General features: G+C 40.5%; 1 protein-coding gene across 3 annotated transcripts in view; it reads left to right on the top strand.

Moving 5' to 3' along the window:
* The window catches only part of HIVEP3 (HIVEP zinc finger 3), a 467815-nt gene that overhangs the window by 92954 nt on the left and 352703 nt on the right, over positions 1-22158 (top strand). For 2 of the 3 annotated variants that reach the window (XM_063104293.1, XM_063104291.1), the window contains exon 2: positions 11038-11149. The exons of the other annotated variant lie outside the window; for it this stretch is intronic. The gene's annotated coding sequence lies outside the window, so the exon portion shown is untranslated. The remainder of the gene's footprint in view (positions 1-11037; positions 11150-22158) is intronic. 3 annotated transcript variants of the gene reach the window in all.

Below are 22158 nucleotides of genomic sequence, written 5' to 3'. Positions count from 1 at the left end.
ATAAAAATTGAGAGAAATAGAAAATCACCATGAGACCACTGCAGTCATAATTGCTGCAGACAGATCATCTGATGGATGCTAAAATTAATGGGTGAAAGTTTGAGAAATAAGACATTTGTGTAGTGTCAGAGTATTTGAGACTCCCCAATATTTATCAGTTAAAAAGGGAAAAATAGTAACTTTACAATGGAAAAACCTGGCAGACAGACACCACCTTATCCAGGCGTCAAGGTTAACATTACCAGTAATGACATACTGACATCATGTCTCCTTCCCCCAGTTTGATGCACTGAGAAGGGCACATCTCTTCCATGGTAAGCTTCCAAAACCCTATAACCCCAATTTAGTCATAAGAAAACATCAGACAAACCCAGATTGAGGGACAGTCTACAAAATACCTGACCAGCACTCTTCAAAAGTATCAGGACATGAAAGACAAGGAAAGACTGTGGAATAGTCACAGATCAGAGGAGACGCAGGAGGAATGACAACTAAATGCAATGCAGGATCCTGAATTGAATCCTGGAGTGAAAAAGGACATTAGCGGAAAAACTGGTAACATAGAAAAATCTGCAGTTTAGTTAATAGTATTGTATCAATACCATTTTCCTGATTTTGATAATTGTACTCTGGTTGTGTCAGATGTTAACACTGGGGAAAGCTCGATAAAGGGTATGAGTATATGGGCACTTTTTGTACAATCTTTACAACTCTTCAGTAAGTCTAAAATTGTTTCAAAAAAAAAAAAAATAGTAGGGAGAGCTTTTGATGAAATAGCCCTGAAGGAAAGAAGTAAAGATTCCTTTGTGCTATAAGAGAATAGTATGGACATCTACCTCTAGACTGTGCACAGACTTGTGAAGAATGTCTTGCACACTACCTGGGCACTCCTATGACCCACTGTGCTCTTTGGACTGTAGTTTGAGAATTATTGCAATAGGGTCATCTGACCTAAGCCATTTGAAGACATCCTGTTTTTAGAGATGTTCTTTAACTCTTTCTTAAAAATTGCTTTAAAAATCAATATATGATTATATGGGCAGATTTTTTAAAAGCGAATTTTCTTTATTCTTCTAAGAGAGGGATGAATTTTTTTCTCCCTTTTTTTAACTGACTGTGATCATTGGGGAGAGAGGTGGCAAACTGGCAGTGCATCTTCTGATTCAAATCATTTTTAGTCAACATAGGTTTCAGCTTTTTTTTTTTTAAAAAATTGGATATGTAGATAGGCATGGTCACTTCAGTTCTGTTTTCCTTATACCAAGCTATGTCACATGCTTACATTATTTGCTTGGCCCCTGAAAGCATGTTTTTGCCCCGGGTGGATGTAATGAATTACACATGATTTGTATGATATGGTGATAGGGTGTTTATTCTTGATCTTTTCTAGTCATAATTCTTTTCCAGTCTGACCAAAATTTCTAACTCTGCTTCTACATAGATTCCTCTGTGGAGTTGTAGTCTCAGATTTGCTTTTGATAATTTTCCCATGTTTGTCTTTGCAGCATTTTTGGTTCTGCCTTGGGTGGCCGCATGACAACCCCATCTTACCCCACATAACGCACACACAGAGTTTGTCTAGCCAGGATATGCAAACTGACCAGAAGCCAGACGGCCTGTCGCAGAGCAGGATTGGGTGGTACTGATGAGTGCCCATGGGGGCATGGAACTGCCAAGTCCCTGGCTACCCAAATCAGGGTCTCACAGATCTGAGAAGCTTGTTTGTGCTACACACTGGAGGAACTTGTCCAGTCATTTGTTTCTTTAGAAGGGGATTCTTACCAGTGCCACACTCTCCTGGGTATTTAGCCCAAGCTCAACGTGACAAGGCCACATCCTCATCTGAGAGAAAAGCAGAGTCAGACTCCAGGAGTTGGTATCTGAGCAGGATCTCTACTCCCAACTGTCTGGTGTGATAGAAAGCCTCCAGCTCTATACCCTCCAACTCCTCTGCTTCTAAGTTTAGCCAATTTTGCTCATGTTATGCTTTTAATAGAATGGATCCATGGACATGACTTTTAGACTCCTTCATCTGCTAGAATATCTCTATATCACATCTGTTTGGCTGGTTTCTGAACCTGGTAAAATATTACAGAACTGTCTTTCTAAGGCTAAAACCCACAGTGGTTCTTCACTAGGGTTGTCAGAATTACCCCTGGAGTTTTAAAGATGTACACATGCCAAGCCCCTCCTGTAGAAACTTGGAAGCAGCTGTATTTTTTTCTAAAGCTCCATAGAGTTTTTGATTCACAACCTCAACTAGGATCCACAGACTGCAAGAGACTTTAGCTTACATATTTTCTTAATTTCTCTTAATATTTTTTTGTTCATAAATTTATGGTCATCTCACTTAAGGCACAAATTCTAAACAGGGTCAGGGGTTTTTGCAATCATAAAAACACTCCGGTTGAAGAGTCAATGTGCCTCCTGGTGACATTCACCACTTGCCACGCAGAGTCAAGGTCTCTGGTGGTCCTCATCATATCTCAGGTATACAGGGGGTAGAAGAAAGGTTAAGAACTAACACCCTAAGGTTTTTGTTTGGTGAGTGACTTTAGATCCCAAATTATTTACTTATAGGTAATCGGAAGCAAAAAGGTCGATGCACATTGGAAACCACCTACCCAACCAAAGTCCCCAAACAGTTTGAATGATTCTAAGAGGGGAATGGGACTTGAACCAGCTCTTTATTTTTAAACACCATCCACAGGTGTGTTCCACGCTAACCAGTTAAAGCTTCTCTAGGGAAGTCAGGAGGAAACCACCGTTACTTCAGTTGGCGCACATCCTGAGCATCACATTAAGAGTCATCTGACCTTACCTCTGGTGGGCAGGCCATCATTTTTGGCATGATTTGGTAACTTATTTTCTACTTTAATTATGATATTTTCTTTCTCTATCTTTGGAGGAGGGAAGAGCATGAGGATGAGAATCAGGTGGACCTAGGGTTGAATCTTCATGCTGACTAGATGGTTTGCTCTTGGACCAGGCACATAAGCCTCATATTCATCATCTGCAAAATAGGAGACGTCTGCCTTTGATGGTTGTGGTATGGATAACATACACACATTTTACAGATAAGGAAATCGAGGCAGGGAAGGGTGAGCAATTGACTCAGGTCCCACAATGTCAGTGTTTGAACCCAGAGGTTCTGACACTACTCAGAGGCTGCCCACTCAGCCCTTCTGCCAACAGCTCTGCAGTGGGCAAACAGCTACTTACTTCTCACTTCTGTCTCACCACGGCCCAGCTTAGAGGTTTCCAAAAACACGGCCCAATGTCCTGCACGTGCTTATTCTCATTCTTGAGTTATGCTCTTGGAATATTTTCACCTTTGACTCTAAGCCAATTCTTCAGGTGTCCAAAGAGAAGGTGGCTTCACAGGGACTCGGGCAAAGAGAGCTTTGCATGGGATATTTTCATCAATGTGTACACATAATGGTTTTCTGCCCCAAAAGGTGGTATTTGTAGTCACTGTTTCAAAAAATTAAAACTACTGCTTTTAAAGCAAACCAATGAATGAATAAATATTTAACAAGTGAGATGACAATGGAGAAGTTCCCAGCACAGTGGCAGGAGCATACTAAGCTCTCTGAAACTGCTCATCTCTCTTCTCTTCTCCTTCTCCTTCATCTGGACCTTAGTTTGATCTGTTCAAAAACTGAGGTCACAATTCCACTGCATTGCACTTAATATTGATCAGGTGTTTTGATGAGCACTATGTTTAGTTTGAGTTAGACCACTAAAGTGTCTTTTGAAGAATGATATGAAATTACAAAGGATAGATGCTACTTTGCGTGATAGAATTAGGTCTCAGATGTCAAGGAAAAATGACGGACTGATTCTAACAGTATGAAGTATAACAGGGCTAAATGTTAGGTCTTGTCATGGGGCCCAGGAAATTAACTCTGTGAGCACAGGCTGGGGGAGGTGTGTGGCTTCATAGTCACAAATATTTTTTAAAAAGTCTTGGTTGCTGAAAGTGATAGTTGTATTGCTTGGGGTACAGATTCAGTCTCTGTCACAAAGACCTAAATGAATATGCCTTTAATAAGCTAAAAGTTCATTTTCCTCTCACAGATGAAGAATAAGAACTACAGGGTGAAAAGACAGCACCAGAGACCCAGGGTCCTTCTGTCCCTTTGCTTGGCCACCCCTCATCCACAGGGCCAGCAGGTCCACACTCCAGCCAGTGGGGAAGGGAAAAAAAAGGAAGGGGAGCGTGACCTGGAAATGACACATCTGTTTACCTCCCCCTGGCTAGAACCTCCTCTCCTGGCCATACCTTCTTCCTACAAGGGAAGCTGGGAAATGTAGTCTTTAGCTGGGTTGCCATGTTCTAGCTAAGACTTTTTATTCCTAAGTAAGAAAAGGAAGGGAGATTGGAGACTGATGGAACAATGAGCAGCCTTACAGCTGAGTCAGTATGTACAGTACTGCTATTTGGGTGCCAAAAAGTTGTGGGCAATATTATATTGCATTGATACAAGTATAGTATCTTCTAGAACAGAAGTTGGCAAGCTTTTTCTAAAAAGGGTCAAATAGCGAGTATTTTAGACTGTACAGGCCACATATAGCCTGTGACAAATTCTTTTCTGCTTTTGTTTTTTACAATTCTTTAAAAGTGTAAAATTTGTTTTTAGCTCATGGGCTGTAAAAACGAGGCCACACCAAGAGCTATAGTTCACGGACAAGCGTGAAGATGAGGCTGGAGTCACATCCTAAGATGTACAAGAATGTGTTCAGGGGAGGTGGCTGGGATGGGGGAGGGACTCCAGATGAATTCCTAAGAGCAATGATTGAAGGCATTTTAGCCTGAAGAAGCTGAGATTCTTGGTGATGTAATCATTGTCTTCAGATATTTGAAGGACATTCAGGTGGTTAGGGAGACCCTGGTTCTATATGTATCTGAAGGCAACAACAAGATTCAGTGAGAGAAAGCTCTGGAAGACAGACTGCAGTGCTGCATAAGGAAGGGCTTTCTCATCATTACTTATTTATGGAACCCTTATTGCCAGGCACTGTTCCGAGCACTTTATGTACTTGTAGATGGTCTCACTTTATCCTCAACAACCCCATCAGTGGGTATCATTCTTATGTCTAATTTACAGAACAGAAAAACCAGCATTAGGAGGTTATATAACTTACCCAAGGACACTTGCTACCAAGTGGTAGAACCATAGCAACTCCAAGTCTATTTACCCCTTGCATGGAAATTAAATAAGATATGTAACTAATTTCACAGTGCTAAGTGTATAGTAACTATTGTCGCTGGTAATAATAATAATCATAACCCCTAGAAAGGACTATGTTTCTCATCATGGTGATTGTATTAGTTTCCGATGGCTGCCGTAACAAATGACCACACACTTGGTGGCTTATAACAACATATTTATCTGTGTATCAGTCCATTTTTGTGTTGTGATAACAGATACCTGAGACTGGGTAATTTATAAAGAAAAGAGGTTTATTTGACTCACTATTCTGGGACAGCTGCATCTGGTGCAGGCCTCAGGCTGCTTCTACTCATGGCAGAAAGCAGCAGGCAACCAGTGGGTACAAGCAGAACACATAGCGAGAGGAAGCAAGAGAGAGAGAGGAGGAGAGGTGCCAGCTCTTGTGGTAACTAATATACAGAGAACCCACTCACTACCCCTCTCTCCCAGGGAGAGCATTAATCCATTCATGAGGGATCCACCCCCATGACTCAAACAGCTCCCAACACTGCCACACTGGGGACCAGATTTCCACATGAGTCTTGGGAGGACAATAATATCCAAACTCTATCAATCTGCCTACAGTTCTGGAGGCCAGAGATCTGAAATTAGTGTCACTGGGCTAAGGTCAAGGTGTTGGCAGGGCTGGGCTCCCTTCAGAGGCTCTAGGGGAAAATCCATTCCTTGCCTCTACCAGATTCTGGTGTCTTCCAGCATACCTTGGCTTGTGGTCACGCCATTTCAATCTCGGCCTCTGTGGTCACACTGTCTTCTCTTCTGCCTCCTGCCTCCATCCTATAAGGACACTTGTGATTACATTTGGGGCCCTCCCAAATAATCCAGGTTAATCTCTCCATCTCAAAATCATTAACTTAGTCACGTCTTTTGCCATATAATGTAATATTCATAGTTTCCAGGGATTAGGGAGTGGATATCTTTGGGGACCATTATTTAGTTTATCACAATAGTATTTAAGCATAGACTGGATGACCACTTTTTAAATATTCAGTATAGTGTTAGAAAAAAATGACAACACTGTATTGCATTCTATTATTTATTGGTCAATGACATCTATCTTTTCTTTGTGGCATATTTTTGTGAAAAGAGGAAAATAATATGTTTGATTTTGTTTTTAATTGACAAATAATAATTGTATTACATTTATTGGGGTACAATGTGGTATTTCGATACATTATACATTGTGGAATGATCAAGTCAGGCTAATTAGCATATCCATCATCTCAAATATTTATAATTTCTTTGTGATGGGAACATTTAAAATCCTCTCTTTTAGCCATTTTGAAATACACAATGCATTATTATTAACTATAGTTACTGCATGGAATAGAACATCGGAATGTACTCTTCCCATCTGACTGTAACTCTGTTCCCATTGACCAATGCATATCCCCTTTCCCCACCTACCCCCTCCCCAGCCTCTAGTAACCACCATTCTACTTCCTACTTTTATGTGTTCAACGTTTTTAGATTCCACATATAAGTGAGATCATATGGTACTTGTCTCTCTGTGCCTGGCTTGTTTCACTTAGTATAATGTCCTTTAGATTCATCCATGTTGTTGCAAATGACAGAATTTCCTGTGGGAAAATAGAATATATTTTGGATAAGGTATGAGTTAGGGGTAAAACTTAATTTTTTTCAAATAGAGAAATTAAGTCCTTTATTCTTCTTTTCCGGTTTTCCTGGCCAATGGCTCTTCTGCTGTTTTCCTCATCACTGTGTACTTCAACTTTTAAAAAAATCCTTTTTACCATTTTATTATGGTCTTGGGGAGAAGTGCTGTTTTCTACCTGCCATAATGGTCTTCTCATCCTATTTCTTTCTTTCTAGTGATTTTACTGACCTGTCTCCGTTAAAATTTTCTGATGTTTTTTTTGTGGAAATCATATGGAAGTTTAATTCCAGACTGAGAGATTGATAGATATAAATAGATGTAAATCTATATTCACATCTTGAGTGTATATACAAGTCTATACATGAGTGTATATTGTACATATATAGAGATATAGATATACTTTTATCTTTCAAAACTTCTAACAATTAAATTAAATTTTAGAAACACATTATCAATTATTGTTATACTTAACCATGTATTTTATTGGCTTTATTCCTAATTACATTTTCTTATATAACATATCTTCTTTTTGGGTTCAGTATTCTGACTTATTTTTTCCCTCAGTTAGAAGAGATCTTTAAGTAACCTTTAAAAAATTTTTAATGAAGGATATTTGAGTGATATAATTTTTGTGTCTTTGAACATACCTTTTTTTTTTGTTATTGTGTAAGAGGGAAATTATAGTTCGTCAGCTGGTACAATGTTTGAGTTACAATAATATTCCCTTAGCATTCTATAAAACTTGTGCCAGTGTCTTTTAGCATATTGTTGCAGGTAAGAAGTATGATGTCAATCCAACTTTATTTCCTTTTAAGCAGCCTGATTTCTCTTCCATTTGAGGAAGCTTGTAACTGTTTGTTCTTGGAGTATCAGACTACATCTGGAAGTGTGTATTCTTTCAGTCATCCTGCTGCCCAACATGGCATATGATCTAAGGCCTAAAGTCTTTTTTCAGTTCAAGGAAATGTTCTTCTATTCCTTCCTTGATTATTGCCTTCTCCCTTCACTAATAATGTTGTCTTCATCTGGAGCTCCTATTAGACTAATATTGGATACTCTGGATCTCTGTGTTCTATCTTATGTTTTATCTGATTATTTAAATCTCTTTTTCTTCTTCGTTGTGTGTATGTTTATGTGTTTTATGACATCCCAAAAGGAGCTGGTGTCCTGCCCCTATTCAACGTCTGGCTTTAACTTATATTAGGAACAAACCTCCCACTTTCCAAAGAAGCTGTGGAAGAACTTCTGTGTCCAGCCATTCTGTGGAGAGAACAGGCCTCATGCCCAATGTCCTTTAATTTGCCTCTATTTTGATGCCCATAACCCTGGTTCCATCCTGATCCTCTAAGCTTGGAGTTTCCAGGACCCTTTTCTGGAAACCTGTGCACTTACTCCTTGGGGGGCTCTGTGCAGAATCATGAGCTGATCAGCAGGAATCAGCTTTTCCTCACCCATGAATCATCCACATTGTATCTTCTCCATGTTCTTCAAAACGTCTGCTTTATTGACAGCATCTTTCTCTGGTTCTCAGCATTACTACTGATGTTTGGGGCATGAAAATATTTTTTGGGGGGAGGACTGCAGGGAAGGAAATGTATGAGCCCAATTTACCACTCCCCAAACCAAAAGCTCCAGTGTGGAAATAGGGATGGCTGGGCCAAATGACTCCTACCCTCAGTGAACTCTGGGAGGCTTTTCTTGAAAGTCGAAAGAATAAAGTGCCAGAGTAAAAGGTTTGAGAAACAACTTCTACAAAAAAAGGTCAGAGAGATAGGGTTTAGTTTAGTCAGGAGAACAGAATGAGGTGAGACTTAAATGGTGAGTCACATTAAACCTGCTGAAGATGCGGCAGGAGGGACTAAGATTAAATTACAGCTGAAGTGATTCATGTTGGTCACTACCAAGACCATTTAACTCTTCAAAAGTCACATGGCATTGCAAAGCCAAGTTAAGAAGCCTCCTTTTCTGGAAGGTTAAGAGCTGTTCTCTTTAAAGGTAAGAGGATGGACCCGAATCACCTTCTGGATTTCCTGACAGCCTTGCAATATTATGATTATACCTTGGTGCATGTGATGTTAGATGTGGAATAAACAGCAGCAGCAGATAAACTCCCAGGGGTAAAGACAATCTTGTTTTCCCCAGCCTTATTAATCATTTTTTTTTTTAAAATGTGAAGAGAGAATGTTTTTGTCAAAAACACTTTCTCCAAATCTTTAAACCCTAGTAGAAACGTCTTTAGTTTCTTCTCAAACATGCTGGAAAGAATAGGAATGTCAGCAGCTCCCCGCAAGTCTCCTTGCACCCCCTCCCCCAGTGCTGGGGAGATGCCATGGGGGATGGATGGGAGAGGAGTGACAGGTGCCCTGTGGTAGGTCTGTGCCTGTCACAGAGCTCCTGGGCTCAGGTCTGTGGTGGCCGCCAGAGAGCCAGCTCTACTCTGTGTGGCTGGTGACATTTTCTGCTGCTGGTGCCCAGCCAATCAGTGACAGGCTCAGCTAGCTAGGGCGATGACACATGAAATATGATAATTTTCTGCTAAAGAGCCCTGGAAGGGGGAGGGAAGAGAGTGTGTGTGTGTGGCTGGGAAGGGTGGGAGAGTGACAGTACCCTGGGTTCAGCGGTTTGCCTGACAGGACTAGGCAGGGGAGGAATGGGTGCTGATGCTAGAGCCAGGGAGACGTGCCCCAGGAGTGGCAGTAGGAGCGCTGTGTTGCTCCTGAGGTGAGCTGCTGCTCCTGCTGTCACTCAGGGGCTTGTGGGTGGAACCAGAGGAGAAGCAGACAGTGCTGCTCCGAAGCTCTGGGGTTCCTGGGGTGCAAAAGAAACTGTAAAAGGCACTTGCCTTCCTGTCAAGCATGAATACGGTTACGAGTTGTGCTTCTTCTCAGTGCTACCTCTTTAGAAGCCAAAACAAAGCTGGAATAAACACCATCTGGGTGGCTGAAGTACTTGGCAAATAATTTTTTTTTTTTTGGCTAGAGATTATTTATCCTCTTACCCCGTTTTTCTACCTCCATGCTCAACCTAGCCCTTAAAGAAAGGTAAAAAACAAACAAAATAACAATAACAATGAAAGAACTCATTAACAAAATCTTGAAGAAGGGCCTAAGTCTGAATCTTAAAGACTCTAAGGTTCAGGTGGTAGTTTTGATTCCTGATCCTGGTTGGAAGAAAACCAGAACAGGATGTCTTGGAACTAGATCTGGTCCTCCATTACATTATAGTTTAGAAGTAATGCCAGCACTATTCTTTGGTTTGAGGACATAGTTCCTGAGACTGCAGGGCAGGAAGGGCAATGAGTGTTCTGTGGGGAGCCTGACATGGTAGAGGTCCCCTTTCCTCCAGCCACTGTTGCAGGCTTCCTGGCCCTTGATCCGCAATTAGGGGCTGGTGAAGGATGACACCCGTGCTGACAGGAGTCCCCTGCATCGTCTGACCCTGTGAACACGTGTGTTCAGAAGTGAAGGATCACAGTGTTTACATAACATGCCGATTCCTCATTGAGAAGCTTGTCACTGCAATAAATATGTGTGCCTAGTTTTATGCCTTGCATCTGCATTTTCTCTCTCTCCATATATGTGCATTATACTTGGATATGGATGTATATACATACACACACATGTAATTTTTTAAAAGGCACACCAGTAAATGAAATCATTATCACCGTGTACAAACCTGCCTGTGACTTTAGGTGTGGGACTGGCTTCCTGCCCTCGGAGTGATGGTTTTTCAGAAGTAATAATTGGTGTACTGTATCTTTAAAAGGTTAAAACCCCTTTCAAAAAAAGGTCTGGACTCCTAGTGGAAAAGACAAGCGAGGCATGGGTTGGCTCTGGATCCAGAAAACAGCTGCTGATTAGATTCTGTGTCTGCGGGTTGAATTTATTCCGTGTTTTTCAGCAGCAGGAATTCAAGAGGGATGCTTCTGTTTGGGTTTCTGATCGTGATTTATATTTATTCAGAGGAATAACAGAGGGTGGATCTGTTCCCGGCGCGAGCATGCTCACAACCAGCAGACTCTCCCATTATCCAACTGCCTAGTTTGGTGCTTCAATGTACATGGATATTCCGTGTGCATATGTGTGTATACAAACACGCATGCATGCCTGGATGGACATACGCATGCACAGGTTATTTTTTAAGGACAATTCTTTCATTAAGGTCTCTACCCCTTACTTGAAACAGGTGTTCATGAAAAAAATGCACACAGTCCTGACTGACCGGAATAACTCATGAAGAAGGGGCTGGATCCGTGGGTCAGAGAACACAGGACCAGTTTGCCATCCCAAGGCCGAAGGTAGGGGACTCTGGGTTTTTACTCGGCGGACGGATTCCTTGCGCTTTATTTTATTGATTGTGTTTTTGCCTGCGGCCGCCACCGGGAAGTAGAATGGCGAGCTGCGATTCCATTTTGTCGCCGCCTTTCTTAGGCCAGGTGGCCGGCGGCCAGGGGCCCGCCGGGTGGGCGGCGCGCGGCGGCCGGTGCCCTCGGTGGGCTGAGCTCGCCGGCCGGCCTGGTGCTGGGGGAGCCGCGCCAGCCTCAAGTGACCCCCGCGCGTCAATCACCCGCGCGGCGGCTGCCGCAGCTGCGGGGCTGTAACCCTGTGCGCGCCGCGCGCTCCTGCGCTCGCTGGGCACCGGCGCGGGCCGCCCGGCTCCTGCTGAGCCGCGGCTGTCGGGCAGCGCCTTTGGCAGCACCTGCATTTTCTTCTCCTGTCCTGCCTGCTGCTCCATACTCGGTGGTCTCTGCTGCCTGCCTGGTTGAGAGCGCGATTCGTGTGATGCTGGGTGCCAAGACAGACGGGAGAGCTCTCCCTTCCCCCCCGAAAATGTTCCCAAAGCAAAATCACACGCCCTCCCCCAACAAAAACAAAACAAAAACCAAACTCCTATTCTGTTGGGGATTCTTGCCGTCGCCGCTAGTTAAGCCAGTGCCCCTTCCAAGTTCTGCCCCACGTTTTACCATCTTGTAAAATAGAAACACCAATGGTGCTGAATGGCCTCTGATGAGATGGTCCGGGCTGCCTGAGGACGCCCGAGGGTGGCGGACCACCTGAACCCACGTAGGTTAGACAGAAGTGCTGGGGCAGAGGAACTGGGAGGTCAGGCGTCGGTTTCCTTTAACGCGGCTGGTTTGGTTTATGTCGCAGGTCAGGACTACTTCTGTGGCTTGGTTTTGAACTTTGGGGGCAGTGGTTGCAGGAAGAGGGTCTGCGGGTCTGGGCACTGGGTGAGCGACACCTCGGCGCTCTTTCTGCTGTGCACCCTGAAGTTCCTGCAGCCCTTGGCATTGTAAGGTGCCCTTCTAGCTACTTGGAGTGCTTAGGTTTTGTTAACACGGGCTTGCGTTCTGTGTGGGGGCGGGGAGAGGAGAAGGGAAGGCGGGGGAATGAGGTGTTTGCTGAACTGATATTCACGGAATGTTTCCAGCCGGTGTTTGTGTGATTATGTAACCCCAATTAATGATCAGAACATGGGCCCAAGCAGCTCCTCACCATCTCCCCATCCTCCCCCGGAATGAAGAAGCTGGGAGCTACAGTTGTTTAAGATGTCTTTATGTAATTGTGTGTGTGCTGGGGTCAGGGAGCGTGAGGGACAAGGAGGAATAATTTGAACAACTTTACTGTGAAGAACACAGGACAAAAATCGTACATCCCACTGAGGAGATTGTGGTATTGGCCTTGGGTTGGTGTTGATCTGAAGACTGTCTCACGTGTCACTTTCAGCCAGCCCTTGCCATTTGAACTTTCATTTAGGTAATTTCACCTCCCTTGGACCCTGGGGAAGGTCGGAATCACTGCGGCAGAGCCCCTAGGTTTCCAACTCAACACAGAAAACGAATCCTGAATCCAGGGTGACCTCCCAGGACCCAGCCGTTCTTCAGAAAACGAATCCTGAATCCAGGGTGACCTCCCAGGACCCAGCCGTTCTTCATGCTTCCTGCTGAGCAGCCAGTGTGGGGAAGACTTCCTGTCCTGCTAGGGTGTCAGTTTTGCTCTGGGGTTAGGCTACACTGTGGAGGTGAAAAGCAGTGGCTGAGCTGTTTGATATAAGGTCTTTAAAGCTGTGAAGATTTGCGGAGGCTGGAGGCCCTTTACATCCTTGCATTAAAATATTGTGGGTTTTTTTTTTTTTTTTGCAAGGTAGGAGAACAGCTGTCCCACTGAGATATCTGCAAGCAGGAGGGGGGGATGTGTGTGACACTTAGCTCTTTCTCCGTCCTCCCCACTCTGCCTGTCTAGTTAAGGCATCCATAGGACACAGGACTGTTAATATAGGGCTCTCCTGTCATACTCCTCAGTGCCTCAGCCTATGGCTGCTGGGCAGATTTGTTAACTTGGTGGCAGAGTCTGGCCCCTTAAGATTCCTTTCTGATCCTCAACACCCCAGTGGGTTTGCTTTAAGGGCCAACTGCTAACATGTCCTCTGCAGCAGTGGATCAAGATGTGCTCTCCTGGCACTGGTGTTGAGCTGCCTCTGACCATTGTGTTTTAGTGGTGGTCGCTCGCCTTGGAGTGGAGAAGTGTGTGCTGCCTTGGGTCCTTGCCAGGTGAGCCATGGAGGCATTTAGTGTGCGAAAGGTACAGGCAAGAAGAAGGTGCATTTAGTCTGAAGTCCTGGCAGATTCTAGCACCTGACCTGATGGAAGATAATGCTAAGAAAGCCATGTGACAACTTTTCACTTGTCTCTCACTTCCTGCTCTGAGTTCCCTGATGTCTTTTAGGCTCTTTTCTGCCCTTGGTGCTGCCCATCAAGGAGTCCATGACATGCCATTCTTTATTCTTTCCCGAGGAATCAAAGCATGTTTACAAATCCACAGATGTACTGAGAAGACAGGGCAGGAAACACTGGCTGCAGGAACAGGCCTCACTGACATCTGGGCTGGACTTGGCCAAAGCCCTTGACCAATTTTGTTCTTCATCTGTAAAGTAGGTATAACCATCAGGGCCTTACCAAGTCAACCAAAATATCTTGAGAACAAAATGAGATAGGCTAAAAAATAACATGTGCTCTTATCTTATGGGTATTAGGATAATACCACAACATTCTGGAACTTAAGTTTACACAATTTCACTTACCCAGTTGAGACCTAAATGGTAAACCAAGACAGATGTCCTAAGTCCATGTGTTTTACTACTATTTTTCCATGTAATACAATTCATGTATTTTGATCATGGGAGGAAATTTCAGATTGTCCTTCAGGAGGACTCTGCATTTACTTAAAATTCTAAAAGGCTTGGTGATTACTTCGCCAAGTGCACCTAGCAAATTGGAAGAGATTGATAAAGTACTGTACAAAGGATATTAAAATTCTTTTACCAGGCATCTGTAAGAAGTAATGGTAATGTAAGAAACAGAAAAACTAAAAAACCTAAAATAAATTTAAAAGGCACAAGAATTCAAAGCATGGAATTATAACACTATTTAATATAAGTGTTTAATGTGAGCAATTCAATGAAATTTTATGTGTTTTGATGGTTGTCAGGACTCTGTTTTGTAGCATTGTAACTGGTGCTCACAATGACCCATGTGTATCAAGAACAGTTTGAACTATATCTTGGGTGTCCAATATAAGAAGGCATGAGAAGTTGAAGTACATCCCAAATGATTTTTTTTAGAGGAAATTTGCTTAGAGGAAAAACTAGCTATCTAGGATAACAAAAACCCTGAGGTTTCTGGTTTGCCAGGACCTTACTGATCAAAATTATTTTATAACTACAAAGCCCTGCAGTTGAAATAAATTGAGAACTTTATGCTCTTTTATCAAAATTTGGCAGGTAGCTGTTATACTATTATTAGTAGTGGTTATGTTCTAATATTTAATGCTAAAGAAAATACTAAGAAGGAAACATGTGAACCTCGACCTGTCTTCTTGTGACCAGGAGACATGTTTAGAGTCCTCCCAACTTGGTGACTTCAATGCTGAAGTTGGAAGAGACCTGATGATAGAAAAGGTGGAGCAGGAGAGGTGGACCCTAGTGGCATCGGTTTCTTGCATCTGTGTAGGGAATGTGGACTTATCACTACAAATGTGTTGTTCCATCAGTAAAATGAGCTTTTACATTGTGTAATGATAAAATAAAAATAAATAAGTAAATACATAAATAAATGAAAATGAGTTCAAGATGTCATGGCCACAGCCCCATGCTAAGCAATGGTGTTTACTCAATTCAAACATTGTGCTCAAAACTGGAAGCGTGTCTGTGTAAATGAGTGATGCTAAGCTTGGTCTGACTCTCTGATGATTTGCTCAGTTACTATTTGCTCCAAAACAAAGGCAACAGGAAAAACAAAAGCAGAGGAAAATGAATGCTGATGGTTTTTAAAGAGTAGCTTTTAAATTCAATACATGTGTGGAAAATGCAAAGTAACGGAAGAGTATTGCTCCATTTCTGGATGCACGTAAATTCATTATTTTGGTAACTTATTTGAAGAAATTCTTAATCTTGTTAAAAGAAGCTGCCAGTAATAGGCCATTGAGAATATAATCAGAAATGCTCAGAACTGTCCAAAGGGTCCGTGTATAGAAGCAAAATTATATTGTGTGATAAGATGGAGACAAGGGTATTCCTTGAAATCCCAGGGGGCTGGAAGGCAGAGGGGTTGGGGGTTGGTGGTGGGAAGTGACTGAACCACATTGTCCCGAGGGCTGCCCAGTTGGGAATATTTCCTTAGGAGGCAGGACCGTGCAGTATGCAACCCATGAGTACCCAGTGATGCAACTCCTCTCCTTCTTACTTAGCGTTGGAAATGCCAGGTGCGGCTGGAATTCCTATGGAAAAAGAAGGGTGGAGCGTTACATCTACATGTGCAGTAGGGGTGATCTGAGAATACCCCTCAGATTTGGGGAGCAAAGTCAGGAAGAAGCATAGGGAAGTCTCAGGAATCTTTGGGTTTCTCTGAGCACCTGTGGATTTTTGAATTGGGGTTCGCTGTCAACTTTTTAAAAAGGAGGCATGTATGCATAACTGGGATCCAAAGAAAAGCTGATAAACAAATAATAGAAAGAGATGGAAAAAATAAAAGTAGCATTATAAATACACTATAGGCTCTGCTGAATCTCTCTCACCAATTTGAGTCTATTTAGTCATACATTGGACACCCAGGCTCAGCATTAGATGCTGAAGCTGTCTTAAGATCAGAGGAGCCCTGATAAAAATGACTTAATTTCAGTAGAAGAATTTTGAAAACCTCCTCGATCAAGATTCAATACAGTAGACCCGTGACATTCTTAATGGATACCTTTTAAGCCCTTGGCAAATCCCCAAGTTTGCAAATGCAGAAATATTTGCATAGGCTCTTGATTTCCTTCTGAATCAGGTTTTAGTCCAGAGGTGAGAGGTTTCTGTGATTAGTCACAGACCACCAATTATTTGCCTTTTCAACTTGCACTCAAGGAAATAAAGTTTCTCTCACTTGCAGAGAGTTTTTGTTTCCCTGGTGGCATGTTGGGATGCGAATGCAGGGCCTTCAAGAAGGCTCCCTGTCCAGCTAGGTGACTGCTCTTGTGCTGTGGCTTTTCAATAAATGGTTCACATTTGTGCTTTAGAAAAAAAGACAAATTACCATAAAGTGTGGCTATTAGGAGTTATTCACAAATAACTAAAAAAGTGAATGTTGAATCTACAAATGCCAAGCATCTGCTGGGGTTGCTAAAAATTTGCACATGTGTGCAACCCCCCAAACTCCCCCCACTCCCTAGTCCTCAATGTACACTCAGTACAGTTAGAAACTTCCCCTGACTGTCAGCAAATCTTGATGAGGGGAATTGGGCATCGCACAGCTGAAGTGTGTGGCAAAGAACTCAAAACGAGAGCATCAACATTGAAATCTAAGCAAGAGAAACAGAATGTAATCATTTGCTCTGTGCCCTCATTTTAAAGATTCCAAAATTTGAGAAGATTCCAGGAGGTTAAGAAAAACCACTGTGATTATGATTACATTAAATGAAGTTGCCAGAGCAGAATGTACTCCGGAAGTTGGGCCTTGCTGTACCTCACTGGAGAAATTCTTGCAATAATGTTTCTGGAGTGATTTGGGGAGAAACTCTTAGAATTTTAAGTTGGTTTAAGAGCACCACCAATTACAATTGAGGAGATCATCTTTGCCTAGCAACTAGAAAAGACATGGAAGGAACCACAGCAAATTGATATGACAGTTTCTTATTAAATTTTTCTTTATGACCTTCTTTTAAAATAGTTTTAGTGAAATAGCCACTAGATTCAAAAGAGCATTTATAAATTGTATATAAAGGTCTGAAAAATAATAACAGGACCAACACTCGTGTATTCACCAGTCAATTTGAGAAAAAGCATGTCGCTCTTACCTTTGAAGTCCCCTGTTGTATTAGTCCATTTCTGTTGCTTATAACAGAATACCTGAAACTGGGTAATTTATAAAGAATGAAATTTATTTCTTATTGTTTCAGAGGCTAGGAGGTCTAAAGTCCAGGGGACATATCTGGTGAAGGCCTTGTTCTGGGTGGTGACTCTCTATAGCAATGCAGAATGTCACATGGAGAATGGCTGAGCAAGAGAGCTGACCAGCTCACTGACTGTCCTTATAAATCCATCAGAACCATGCCTATGACCACCCATTAAACCATCAATGAATTAATCCATTTACAAGGGTACAGTCCTCATAATCTAATCACCTCTTAAAGGCCCCACCTTTCAATTGCTATAATAGGATTTCCCACCCTCTTAACACCGTTACAGTGGAGATTAAGTTTCTAATACATGAACTTTTGGGAGATGCATTTGACCCATAGCACCTGTGTACCTTTCTCCATCCCATCCCTTCCCTTCTCGGGGATAACCATTTTCTGGACATCTCTGTGTCTTTTCCTTGTGCTCTTCTTTATTGTCTTACCCTCTTATATTTGTATCCCTAAACAATATCTTGTTAGTTGTTCATGTTTGTGAACTTCATATAAATGGAATCATATTGTTTGTATTCTTTTGTTTTTATGCTCATATTTAGCCCATGCACACCAGTAAGGCTGTACTGGTTGACAAACAACTGAAATATTTCCGTATCAGCTGGTAAATTGCACCTTACCTGGTCCTTCCTGAGTGTTCTCATGATACCTCTCCAAGTCTTCCCCTGCCTTCTTAAAGGGACTACCCCCAACAAAGCACAGGGTCTTGAGCCCCAGCCCTAGCACTATGGCTGGGGTCACTTCTGACTAGACAGTCCCCCTATAAACATTTCTTTCAAGTCCTCTGCTGAACATGTATGTAAGTTTACTTAGGGAATATATACACAGGAATAGAATTGCTGGTCACAGACTATGAGCATTTTCAACATCACTAGAATAGTTCAAAATTAATTTCCATGTTATATGAATTTCACCTCAATAAAAAAATTAATTTCTAATGTGTTTAACCAATTTCTATATCCAGCTGGAGTGTAAAATTGTTCCTATTGCTCCATATCCTTTTTTTGCCAGTCCGGTGGGTGGGAAACAGTCTCTTATGTGGTTTTAATTTATGTACATTTGATTACTAAAGAGGTTCAGCATCTTTTCATATGCTGTTGGCCTTTTAGATTTTCTTTTTTTGTGTGTGAAGTGCCTCTTCAAGTGTTTTGTCCGTTTACTTAAAAATTGGGTAGTTTACATTTTTTCTTATTGATTTGTAGTTCTTTATATATGCAGGAGACTATTTCTCAGTGTTGCAAATATCTTCTAATTTGTTATTTTTTTTTCCAATGATATTTTTTGGTATCTTTATAGTGGCAGAAATTCTTAATCTTAATGTAATAAAAATGTATCAGTCTTTTTAAGAACATCCTTAATGCAAATACATCTCTTACGTTGTCTTCTAAAAATTTTTATTTTGCCTTTCATGTTCAACATTTTCCTTTAAGAATGATGTTATCAATGGATTTGATATTTTTTTATCAGGATAAGGAACTATCCTTATGTAGTTTGCAAAGCATTTTGTTTTTTAAAATCATAAATGGAACTTTATTAAATACTTTTTCTGCATTTATTGAGAGGATTCATATAATTTTTTTCCTTTAATTTGTTAGGGTCTGGTAAACTGATTTTCCAATGTTAAATTCATTTTGCTTTCCTAGAAGAAATCTGACTTGGTCATAATGTTTTCATTTTTTTATACAGTGTGAGATTTGTTTTGCTGGTATTTTGTTTAGAAGTTTTGCAACTATATTCATAAGTGTATTGGATTATAATTTTCATTTTCCATATTATCTTTTTCAGGTTTTTGTATCTAGTTATGCTAGACTTGTAAAATTGGGTTGTAGAATGTTTTTTCTTTATCTGTTCTTAAACAGAGTTTATGAAAGGCTAAAATTCTTTCTCCCCTGAAGATTTTTAACCTATAATTCAATTACTTCAGTAGTGGTTTTGATTTTTTTTTCTAGAATTGATTTTGGTAAGTTAGATTTTTCTAGGAATTTGTTCATTTTAAATTTTTACTGTGAAGTTATTTATAATATGCTTTTATCCTTTTAAGTTCAGTAGCATATATGGTTGTGTCCCCTTTTCATTTGTAATACTATTGTGCCTTCTATTTTTTTTTTTGTCAAGTAGTCTTTTCAGAATTTTGTCAATGTTATTAATCTTTTAAAGAACCAATTGAATTTGTCATCCTCTCTATTACTTGTTTTCTAATTTATGAGTTTTTATACTAATTTTTATTATTTTCTCCTTTCTAACTTGTTTAGATTTAAGATACTGTTTTCTCTTAACTTCTTAAGTTGAATGTTTGGCTTTTTAATTTTCAGGCTTTTTTCCCCAATGTTAGCATTATAAGCTATACATTTCCACGCTGAATTTATCACACATTTTTTGATATGTAATATTTTTATATGCAGTCTTTGCTTAATATTCATGGGACTAGTTCCAGGACCTCCTGTGAACACCAAAATCTGAGATGCTCAACTGTCTTATATAAAATGGTTATAAAATGCATATAACCTACACACATCCTTTTGTATACTTTAAGTTATCTCTAAGTTACTTATAGTAAATAATGAAATGTAAATACTATGTAAATAGTTATTATACTGTATTGTTTAGGGTATAATGACAAGTAAATAAAGTTTGTACATGTTCAGTACAGCCACAATTTTTTATTTCCAAATGATTTTGATCCACAGTTGGCTGAATCCATGGATGGGTTGAATCCACAGATATAGAGGGCCAACTGTAATTTGATTCTGAGTATTTTATAGTTTTTACTATATTTATTCTTTGACTTCTGAATTATTTATAGATGTGTTTAATTTTCAAACCTCGTTTGTTTTTCTTGCTGTTACCTTTTTGCTATTGATCTCTAACTTAATTGCATCATGGTTGGCAAACGTTGTTTGCATGATACCTAGCCTTTTAAATTTATTGATGCTTATAGTAAGGCTTAGTTTGTGGTCAGTTTGCATAATGTTCTATGGATTCTTCCATTGTTAGATGCAGTGTTCTATGTAACTTCATTAGATTAAGCTTCTTAATTGTGTTCTTCAAATATTTTATATCTTTACTGATTTTTGTCTGCTGAATCAATCAGTTACCGAGAGAGGTACATTAAAATTTCCCATATGTATTAGTCCCTTTTGTGTTGCTATAACAGAATATATGAAACTGGGTGATTTATAAAGAAAAATCACATTTATTGCTTACAGTTTCTGAGACTGGGAAGTCCAAAGTCCATCTGGTGACGACGACAGTGACTCAGGGGTCTCACATTGTAAGATGGTGGAAGTAGAGAGAGCAGAGAGAGACAGACTCTCCTCTTCTTTTAAAGCCCTCAGAACCACACCCCTGACCACCATTTTTAATCCATTCACTACTGCATGGTCCTACAGTCCAATCACCTTTTTAAGGTTCCACCTTTCAATTACCATAATAGGATTTCCCACCCTCTTAACAATCACAGTGGGGGCGAAGTTTCTAATACATAAAACTTGGGAGACAATTCAAGCTTCAATTGTTTGGGGGGGACATAATTCAATCTGCTATACCATATGCCTATGGACTTTTCTTTTTATGGTCTGTCAGTTTTTATCTTATATATTTTGGGCCTTTATTATTTAGTTTAGAATTGTTTTATATTCATGGTGATGAATTGAATCTTTTAAAATGAAGTGAAACTTCTTTCTTTAGTAATCATTTTAGTATTAAAGTCTATTCTTATTAATATCAACATAGCTCTACCAACTTTGTTTTGTTTAGTATTTTCTGATAGAGGCTGAAGTTCATTCTTTAGAATTTTCTTTAGTGTTAGTGATAACCTCTCTGTTTTTGTTTGCTTGAAAATGCACTTATTTATGCCTTGTTTTTGAGAGATATTTTTGTTGGGTAGAATTGTAGGTTGACTGTTATTTTCTCCAAGACAATGAAGATAATATTTAAACATCTTCTTTTTTCCATAGTTGCCTCCGAAATCTGTCAGTCTTGTCTTTCCTTTTACGATAATCTGCCTTTTCTCTCTGGCTGCTTTTAATTGTTTGGTGTTTGTCTTTGGTGTTCTACAGTTTCACAAAGCATATCTATGTGTATATATTTTTCAAATTTCTTGTGCTTGGTATTCATTGGAGTTCCTGGATCCAGGATCCAGGATCCAAGATCCTTGTCTTTTACAAGTTATGGGAAATTCTCACTCTGTTCCTTCTTTCCTTGAGGTCACAAAAGATAAAGCTCAAGATCACTTTGGCAAATGTCCTCAAGCTGGCTTCAGGGCTTGGCTTTCATACTGGGCTCCAGCTTTTACTAAGTTTTTGCTCACTGAATATTTCTTACTAACTTGCAGCTCATTAGTCATTTAAAAAGAAGTTTTTCTATAGTATCCAGTTTTTTTAGCTGTTTTCGGTAGAGTTGGCTACATATCTATTCTACCATACTGTTGAAGATAAAAGTCTACAGTGTTTTCTTTAATAGCACAATAAGCCTTAATACTTGTTAACTGTGAAAGACTATTCTGAGTCTGTTGACAGTATATGTGCGTGTGTGTGTGTGTGTGTGTGTGTGTGTGTGTTTGTGTGTGTATGCACTTATTTATTACAATGGTCAGTTGATTTCATGATTCAGTCAATAGATATAATGGTATATTTTCAGTAACACAATGTATACAGCTTCCTTTCAGGCTGAAATAGAAGACTAGTTGGTACTAGTGGGTGGGGTATGGATATTTTAAACCTGCCAATAAGAGTCTTACCAGAATGGAAGTAAGTGATATTTAGTAGATAACAGATAGTTTGGCCTTTAAATGCAAAAGTACATCAGCTACTAGAAGGTTAATTTTTCTTTGCCAGTAAATGGTAGAGCTGATGGATCTTTGGTT

The sequence above is a fragment of the Cynocephalus volans genome, chromosome 8 (genome assembly GCF_027409185.1).
Source record: "Cynocephalus volans isolate mCynVol1 chromosome 8, mCynVol1.pri, whole genome shotgun sequence".
Classification (NCBI taxonomy): domain Eukaryota; kingdom Metazoa; phylum Chordata; class Mammalia; order Dermoptera; family Cynocephalidae; genus Cynocephalus; species Cynocephalus volans.
The sequence above is the reverse complement of the archived record's forward strand: the minus strand, read 5'-3'. Positions and strand labels throughout refer to the sequence as shown.